General features: G+C 45.1%; 1 non-coding gene across 1 annotated transcript; it reads left to right on the forward strand.

Moving 5' to 3' along the window:
* Positions 1 to 3,321: 3,321 nt before the first annotated feature.
* LOC115527845 lies at positions 3,322 to 3,431 on the forward strand. Its single transcript, XR_003973077.1, has one exon. It is a non-coding gene; the product is annotated as a U6 spliceosomal RNA (small nuclear RNA).
* The last annotated feature ends 6,560 nt before the right edge of the window (positions 3,432 to 9,991 follow it).

The raw sequence follows: 9,991 nt of genomic DNA on the forward strand, positions 1-9,991 counted from the left end.
CTGTGGAGGAGGGGCCGGGTGCTGGACACAGGCTACTGGGGTCCAAGCCGTCCAACTTCCTAGCTGTGGGACCCGAAGCAGGTGCCTTACCCTCTCTGAACCGCAGTTTCTCCATTTGTAGCCGGAAATACGATAGCATCTTCTTCTGAGAGTTGATGTGGGGATTAAATAGTTAGCCCAGAACACTGTTTAGAATAGCACCTTTGGTGTCATAAGGCAGGAACTCCAGATTCCTTCTGTGGGCTCAGACACCCAGGATCTGCAAACTGTCGGGAGGTTTGGAGCTTTGTGCCCACAGCAGCCACACACCAGATTGAGTCTGGGGACTCCAGTGGTCTGAGCCTTTAGTTTCTGGGCCCCTGGGTGCTGGTTCCTTTTTCAATTTCTCGAGTGAAAGTAACCTGTTGGGCCTGTGAACCTTGCTCTTGGACCCTGGCTTGTCTGGCTCAGCATTGACTCCATATCTGCCCAGTTCAGGGGTCTGTCTCATTCCCACCCTTGTTCGGGAGCTGTTTCCACCATACAGATCCTTCCAGAATTGCATTGTTACCATCTCCCAGACTAAGAGCGCCAACCCTGTTCAGAAGCTCCTGCAGCCCCAAGATGAGAAGCAGGAAGTCAGAGGAATGGTTCAAAGACTAAGCAAAGTACACCATTTGAACTCCACTGGACAGAGTTTCAGAAACAGTGGCCCCTGGAGAATGGCAAATTCTCATTGGGCCGAACGCAGGGAAATGATCCCGCCCCGCCCCACAGGCATCCTGCATGTGGTCCATTTGAATGTGTTGAGATGCACAGTAACCTTGACAAAGATGCAGGAGCGTAATGGCCCAGGGGGATGTGCTCTGACTAGCGTTGCCACCCGCGGTCACTGGTGATGACTGCCCTTTGATTGCTGCCCTGGAAGTCCTGAGGGAGTCTTCCTGACCTCCACTCCCCAGGCTCTCCCATGGTGGAAAAAGCCCCCAGATCCCCTATATTAAATCTCTCTGCTTCCCTACATAACTCTGAGCAAAGCCCCTCAGTGACAGCTCTCAGGGTCCAAGGCACCGCCAGCTGGAAAGACCATCCACACTCCTTCCCACATACCCTCTGCAGGAGAATTCTTGCTCACACCAGGTCTCTCCCTGATGCCAAGCCCTTTCTACCTGCAGGCTGGGAGCTCATTTCTCCAGGAAGTCTTTCTTGACCCAAGGACCCAGTTAGGTCTCCCTTCTTCATGCTTGCTACACCGTATGCATCGAACATCCTGCTCAATGTCAAGCTCCGTGAACAAGCAATTATGTCTGTTTTGTACCCCGTTGTACCAGCACAGGGCCTATATACATAGACTTTGTATTCATGAATAAAATAGATGAAAAATGTCAAAAGGCTTTGAGATCATGATGCCTGGGATAGGGAAAGAGAATATATGCAGCTCAAATCCCTGAAGTCTGATAAGGAATGCATATTGGCACCAACTCTGAGCTGGGTGGGCTCCACGAGGTACAAAGGTGAGCCCACTAGGAGACCACATCCAGGAGGTGTGAACATGTATAAGCGTCTGGTGGTCTCTATGCAGCTGCATTCTGTTAAGGTTTCTGGTGACTTCTGCCTCCCTTTGTCCCTCTAGGAGCCATATTTGTGCCTGGAGGAAAAGCAGTGCCAGGAAGGAGACCATTCCCAGATGTCAGGAAAGCCACCTCTGCACTCCGTGGATGGCTTATTTTAGTTCCCGAACTTTCTTTTTCTTTCTTTTTTTTTTTAATGTTTATTTATTTCTGAGACAGAGAGAGACAGAGCATGAGTGGGGGAGGGGCAGAGAGAGAGGGAGACACAGAATCTGAAGCAGGCTCCAGGCTCTGAGCTGTCAGCACAGAGCCCGATGCGGGGGTTGAACTCATGAACCGCGAGATCGTGACCTGAGCAGAAGTCGGACACTTAACCAACTGAGCCACCCAGGCGCCCCAATGTTTATTTATTTTTGAGAGAGAGACAGACTGAGTGCAAGCAAGGGAGGGGCAGAGAGAGAGGGAGACACAGAATCTGAAGCAGGCTCCAGGCTCTGAGCTGTCAGCACAGAGCCCGACAAGGGGCTCGAACTCACGGACTGTGAGATCATGACCTGAGCCGAAGTCGGTCGCTCAACCGACTGAGCCATCCAGGCGCCCCTAGTTCCAGAACTTTCAACAAGAGGAACCAGTTGGTATCAGTTCCTTGAACAGCGTACTTAAAGGATGAGTTTACCTCGTTTAACCATATTTATATATTTCATTAAGGTCTAGGAAAGAAATTTTTTTTTTTTTTTTTTTTTTACTCAACAGAGTAACAGTCCTACCTGTTGTCACCATGAGTGGGGAGAGGGGGAGCTGGAACACCACTGGACGGCCAAGCCCTGTTGAAGCTGTGACCAGGTTTTAGCTTGTGAAAGTTCTGCAAACGTGCTTTTAAAACCCTACACGATTTTGTATAGACTGCACTGGAGAGCGGCAGAGTCCAGCTTTTCCACACCATGTGTCATCTGCGGCTGGCTTACTACCGCTGCCCCTCGGCCCCCCTGGCCCAGGGCTCCTCACCCTCTGCCCCCAGGGTACGTCTGGGGCTACATCTCACCCACCTTCCGAGAAGCAGAGCTGTGGGCAACAAAGCTTAAAGCGGAGAAATCACCAGGAGTATACACACAAAAGCAGGAGACAGGAGAGGAGCCAAGAACAAGGATCAAGTGGAAGAAGGCATAGGGAGGAAAAAAAAAAAAAAAAGCCACCAGGTCTATCAGAACAATACTGGACCTCTGCCGCCCTCTAGCAGACGCTGGCCGCACCACCTCCTCTGCCGTGGGAGCCCAGGAACAGACAGCAGGCTCAGAAGCTGGGTTCCACCTCAGACACCGCCACTTTCTAGCAGGTGACGTGGGGAAGTTATTGAAAACAGCTGGGCAGTTATCTCATTTGTAAGGAGGGGGTAATACTAGTCTTCACCTCCTGTAAGACTGTTAGGAGGTTTAAATGGCCAAGATGGGGAAACAGGGACCAGATTTAACCTCCCCCAGCAAGAACCCCTGGGAGGTGGGGGGCAGGTCTGACCAAATAGCTGAAATAACAGCTTTCAACACACAGCAGATCAGACACGAAGTACGGGGATCCCTGAGAGAGAGGAAACAAATGATCTCTCTCATTGCACATCTCACTGACCAGTTTCCACGGCCCAGGGAGGGGACCCGGGCATGGCTTGCCGACTCCATGAGTTGAGGAGACAAAGCTGAGAGTCTGAAGAAACCAAGGCAGATACTGAGGAACTGGAGCAAGAGAAAGCTGCAAAGAGACACAACCCTAGAGCACTCCAGTGCTCGCTCGGGCAGCACAGATACTCACACTGGAACGACACAGAGAAGTAACATTAGCATGGCCCCTGCACAACGAAACGTGCAAATTCGTGAAACTCCAGAGAACTCCAGAGAAAGGGTCCCCTTTAAGTATGTAGCAGAGTACCGATCGGCACACGCATGTGCAGAAACTACCCGAGCCCAGGAGAGGACCACCTGACTCACTGCAGGGCAGGGTACCCAGCACTCACACAGGACGAATAGTGTCTCTTCCCTCAAGGCAGACCGAAAACTTCACAAACCACGAGGCATTTACCTGGAGTCTTGCTTGAGGACTAGGGAATGATTACCCCCAGAGTAAACACAGTTTCAACCCCCCTAAGAAACTTAAAGGCATGACCCGAAAGGGTCAAACTCTTTCTAAGTAACTTAACGGTATCCCAGGACTAAGCTCCAAAAAACATGCAGTAAAACAAAAATATCCAGCACACAACATAAAAAGTAACAATGTGCAGCATTCCATAAAAAATAAAAATAAAAATAAAATGGCCACACATGCAAAGGGGCAGGGAACATAACCCATAATGAGAAGAAAACTCCATCAATGGACTGAGTGCCAAAACAGGGCACATCAAAACTGGTGGGAGAGGAATCAAGCGACAAGTTGAGGGGAATTCACAGCAGCAAACCAGGTTTGGAAGCAAGAAAACTTTCAAATCCCTGTTTATCAGCTTCCATCTTTAAAAAAAAAAAAAATAGAAAAGAAGACCAAGTTATACTGAATGTAAGCGGGAGAAAGGAAATAATAAAGCTCAGGGCATACATAATGGAACAGAAAATAGAAGAACAAGAGAGAAAAATCAGTGACATTAAAAGCTAGAAGGTTTTTTTTTTTAACATTTTATTTATTTTTGAGACAGAGAGAGACAGAGCATGAACGGGGGAGGGGTAGAGAGAGATGGAGACACAGAATCTGAAGCAGGCTCCAGGCTCTGAGCCATCAGCCCAGAGCCCGACACGGGGCTCAAACTCACGGACCGTAAGATCGTGACCTGAGCCGAAGTCGGACGCTCAACCGACTGAGCCACCCAGGCACCCCAGGTTTTTTTTTTTTTTTTTTTTAAGAAGACCAATAAAATTGATAAACCCCTAGTCAGATTGATCACAAAATAAGAGAAAAGATTCAAACTACTAATGTCAGGAATGGTAGTTGTGATATAATTATAGGTTCTACAGCTGTTATAAAGAAATAAAGGAGAATATTGTGAAAGACTTGAGGCCAACATATTCAAGAAATAAAATGAAACAGACAAATTCCCAGAGAGCCGTTATCAATGCTCGCTAAACAGTAACAGATAACCAGACAGTGCCCTGTATCTATTTTTAAAAGTCAATGTATACCTTAAAAATCTTCTCACAAAGAAAAGTTCCAAGTTTCATTACCTAACATTAAGGAAGAACTAATACCAATTCTACATAACTCTTCCAGAAAATTGTATAGGAGGAAGTATTTCTCAAGCCATTCTAGGAGGCAAGTATTGCCCTGATACCAAAACCAGACAGACTTTATAAGAAAACTACCGACCAATATCCTTAAGAAAATGAATACCAAAAAAAAAAAAAAGCTAAATTTTAGCAAGTTAAATCCAATGATATAAAAAGATAATACATCATGACCAAGTGAGATATATTCCCAGAATGCAAGGTCAATTTATGATTTGAAAATCAATCAGTGTTATTCACCGTATTTATCAATTAAAAAAGAAAAACCATATAGGCATCTCAACAAACCCAGTAAAAACATTTTTAAAAACTCCAACCTTCAGGGCACCTGCGTGACTCAGTCTTTAAGTGTCTGACTTCAGCTCAGGTCATGATCTTATGGTTCATGGGTTTGAGCCCCATGTCAGGCTCTGTGCTGACAGCTCAGAGCCTGGAGCCTGCTTCAGATTCTGTGTCACTCTCTCTCTGCCCCTCCCCTGCTCATGCTCTCTCGGGAATCCAACCCCTTCTCACGATACTGCTGCTAGCCTGGCCCCAACATCTGATCTCCTAGCTTCCACCCTACCCTTCAATGAACTGTCTCCAGAGCAAACAGAATATCCATTCCATGTCAAATCTCACATCTCTCTTTTCTTTGCTCACAGCATTGGCCAGAACCCCAAACACCACATCAAACAAACAGTGATAGCAGGCATCCTGATCTGGTTCCTTAAATTGGAAGAATAGGAGTCTAATGTTTCTCCATTAAATATTAGGTTTCTGGGGGATTTTTGAATATAACTTTGGCCAAGTTAAGAAAAATTTCTCCCATTCCTAGTTTGATATTTTTTAACCATAAAAGTTGAACTTTGTAAAATACTTTCCTACGTTAATTTAAATTGTTCTGTGATTTTTTTCTCTAGAATGTTAATACAGTTAACATTTTTTTACCAAAAGTTTTATGATAACTTCAGATGATGGGCTACCTTTGTAGGTTACACCCTATGTGAGCATGATATATTTTTTAACATGTTATTTCATTCACTTAGCTAAGATTTGAGATTTTCCTTCTACAGTAATAAGTGAAATTGGAGTACTGTTTTCTTAACCTTTATTGTTCTTATCTGAATTTTGAATTAAACATTACATTAGACTCACAAAACAAGCCAGAAAACTTTCTCTTTTTCTATTGATGGAATCACTTATAAAAATTAGGGATTAACGATTCCTTGAACGTATTCTAAAACTCACCTAAAACTCATCTGGACTTGGGGCTTTGAAGATAGGAAATCTTTAAATACCACTTTAATTTTCCTTAATAACTATTGGTTTAGGTAACTTTTATAATTTCTTCATGAACTAATTTTGGCCCTTATTCTTCTTAAACTTCATTCTTTGCATTTGTTTTTTTTTTTTTTAAGTTATTAGCACAATTACGCATAATTTAATGTTCAGGCTATGCTGAGTTCACTTACCAACCTGTAATTATATGTACAGGCCAGTCTTCTTCCCAGTTGGAAAGAGAGAATTGGGGCCCCTGGGTAGCTCAGTCGGTTAAGCATCTGACTTCTGCTCAGGTCATGATGTCGTGGTTAATGGTTTCGAGCCCCGCGTCAGGCTCTGTGCTGACAGCTCAGATCCTGGAGCCTGCTTTCGATTCTGTGTCTCCCTCTCTCTCTCTGCCCCTCGTCTGCTGACGCTCTCTCTCTCTCTCTCTCTCTCTCTCTCTCTCAAAAATAAATAAACATTTAAAAAATTAAGTATAAAAAAAAACAGAGATCATTTTCTTTGATAATGTTCATACGTATCTCTAGAACTGTGCACAACTGATCATGTCTCCAGGAGATTGTGCACCCCATGTCCTCCTCGGAGAGTCTGTGCTGTTTTAATAGCCATTTCAAGAAGCTCTGTCCTGCCTGGGTTCTTTCTACAATAAAATATAGATGGATCCTTCACACTCTTCTTCCTTGCCTTGCAGTTTCGTGCCACCAGGGACTGCTACTGTGTCTTCCACATTCTTAAGATTTATCTCTTCCCATTCAGTGCCCAGTGCATTGCCCAAATAACCATGTCGATGGACTGATTACAATTGGAAGTGTTCTCTCTGCTGCATTACAATAAATCCAGGATTAACCAGAGAATCGTTACCTAGAACTTCCAGTTGTTGGAAATATCTCTCTAGTATACCTTCACTTTTAGAAGTAACCAGCTAAGGAGTGCCTGGGTGGCTCAGCCAGCTAAGCCTCTCACTTTGGCTCAGATCATGCGTTCATGAGTTCGAGCTCGGTATCATTGGGCTCTGTGCTGACAGCTCAGAGCCTAGAGCCTTCTTTGGATTCTGTGTCTCCTTTTTTCTCTGCCCCTCCCCTGCACGCTCACTCTCTCTCTCAAAAACTGAATAAATATTTTTTAAAAACTTTTTAAGTGACCAGCTAAAATAATAACTACCACTCATTCAATGCCTACTATAAACCTGACATAAATCAGCACTTTGGGTATGCTAGAAGCTTTATTAAAGCCGCAGAAGGAAAAAGTAACTTTCTTTCACTGATTGGGAAAACATGCCTTACTTGTGTTAAGTGACTTGCCTGAAGTCATTTAGTGAGTAAATAACAATGGGGATTCAAATTGAGATCCATCTGGTTTTAAACTGCTAACTGAAAGCTGGAATTTTTCTCAATAAAGAAGCTTCCAAGGAATGACCCAAATCAAATGGTTTCTGCCAAATCAGGTATACCTACAAAATTTTAAGCTCCTGGCTAATATTTTAATTCCTGGATAGCTATTAAGTTTCATGCTTGTACTAACTCCTGCCTACTGGAAGTAACTGTCTGCAGTCTTATACTGAGGAAGACTGTGCAACTGAGTTTGCGCTAAGAGACGAAGATTGCAAAGAATGAATCTAATGTTTGTATTAGTCAAGATTGTCCAGAGAAATAGAGCCAGTGGGATGGATAGATTAAGAGAGAAGAGGAGAAAGAAAGAGAAAGAGAGAGGCAGGCGGGGGGTGGCTGGCTGGCAGACAGGAAATTCTAGCAGGAGTTGATGTTGGGGTCTTGAGTGCAAGGCAATTTAAAGGCAGAATTTCTTCCTCCCCAGTGGACCTCAGTCTTTTCTCTTAAGCCCTTCAACTGATTGGATGAGGACCACCCATATTATGAAGGGTACTCTCTTTACCCAAAGTCTACTGATTTAAATCTAAAAACTACCTTCACAACAACATCTAAACACGTGTTTGACCAATCAACTCAGTACCATGGCCTAGGATAGTTGACACATAAAATTAACCATCACACAGTCACAGACCAGGAAGAGCATATTCTGGACAATAATGGATCTCAAATTTTAGCATGTATGGGAATCCCCTGGAAGGCTTACGAAAACACAGGTCTGGAGCCCCAGCCTCTGACTTTCCGATTCAGTAGAGGGGGGTTGTCTTATAATAAGTGCCTTGATGCTGATGATGCTGGCCCAGGGACCACACTGCGAACCCCTGCTGCATAGTGGCTACTTTGCTCTAAGTGATGACATTGAACCATCATGAACCATCATCACAGAAATGTATGCTTCTGATCTGTATTGTATAACAACAATTTCGAGTTTTTCCAACACTGAAAGTTTTCAACAAGAAGGACTTCCTTAACCCCCAGAAAAATGTCCATCCAGCCCTGAGCCCCCTCATACGATTATATAAAGAAAGTTAGGTGACTACTCACGTACCAGTAATCAGTTAATTTATAATTTAATTAACTTAAATTTAATTTATTGCGAAGCAATAGAGACACAACCCTGCGGGTCAGCCTGGACGTGGCTGACGTGCGTTGGAAGGGTACCACGAGTCAGGACACCTGGGTTGGGCAAGATCACGAGGCTCACAGTTCGTACCACTGCTCAAAGCCAGAACTCCCAGTTCCTAGTGCTTCCCTCCCTCAGGCCTCGGTTTTCACATCCATGAAATGAGTGGGTTGGCTCAGGTCTCTCCAGACCTAATTAGTCTTCCACCCAGGTCTTAACACATCTTGATTCAGTTCAATACAGACACTCAGAGAGTTCGTGGTGGCCAAGGAGGATGGGCTGCTCTGTAAGGTAGGTAAGAGGTTCCTGTGAGTGGAGGAATCCAAGAGGGAGGATACTTGGTGGGAACTTCATAGAGAGAATTCAGAGGGCAGACTGGACACGTCTGTCTCCTCTCACACTGTAAAGTTCTACGGATCCCTGAATTCCAGCCCAAATTCCTGGGATGGAGCTTAAAAGGAAGAAACAAACCTTAAAGAAATACAGGAAGGTGCCATTGTTGCTAGAATCATGACGGATGCCCATTATAAAAATATTCACGGTACTCATGCATCTTATGTGCAGAAATCCAAAATCATGTTGTTAAAGCGGTTTCGGGGTTTCAGAAAATAAATAAGTAAATAAATAAGTGTCGGATCTCTACACCTCCAGGAAAACTGTTCCGACTTGGATTAATCTGGAACTGAATGTCACATTTAATCCTGCCAAGGCTTGGCAGGGCCTCGGGCAGGGAATGGTTTGCATTCCATCCGGAAAAGCGGCTTGGGTGCTGAGGAACCAGTCGTCTGGGCAGGGCCCCGTCAGGGTGGCCAGACCACAGTGTTCCTCTGGGCAGACTCATGCAGCACAAGTAAACTGAGGGTCACCCAGTCTGAATCCCGAAGGCAGTTCCCCACCCCCACTCTCAACCTGGCCCCGCTCATCCCTCTGCCAGTGTTACTGCTGGAAACACCACCGTGCAGTAAAAAAGCTACATTTATTCCCGCTGGAAGCTATGATTCCCACCGAACCACACACAATGCTAAGACTCAGCGCCTGCGTTCTAAGACTCAATGGACACAGCCTCAAACTTGGAGCCAGAAGACCTCCAGAACACCAGGCTCCACCCTTCAAGGGCCCTGTGATTTAGACAAGTCAAATCACCCCTCTGAACTTTGGTTTCCTCGTAGGTAACCAGGGGTTATTAAGACGTTTGGCCAGGGGCACCTAGGTGCCTCAGTTGGTTAAGCATGTGACTTTGGCTCATAATCTCATGGTTCAAGGTTTCGAACCCCACGACAGGCTCTGTGCTGAGCTCAGAGCCTGGAGCCTGCTTCAGATTCTGTGTCTCCCTCTCTGTCTGCCCCTCCCCCACTTGTGCGCGCGCTGTCTCTCTCTCAAAAATAAATAAACATTAAAAAATAAAAAATAAAA

The sequence above is a fragment of the Lynx canadensis genome, chromosome D2 (assembly GCF_007474595.2).
Source record: "Lynx canadensis isolate LIC74 chromosome D2, mLynCan4.pri.v2, whole genome shotgun sequence".
Classification (NCBI taxonomy): Eukaryota; Metazoa; Chordata; class Mammalia; order Carnivora; family Felidae; genus Lynx; species Lynx canadensis.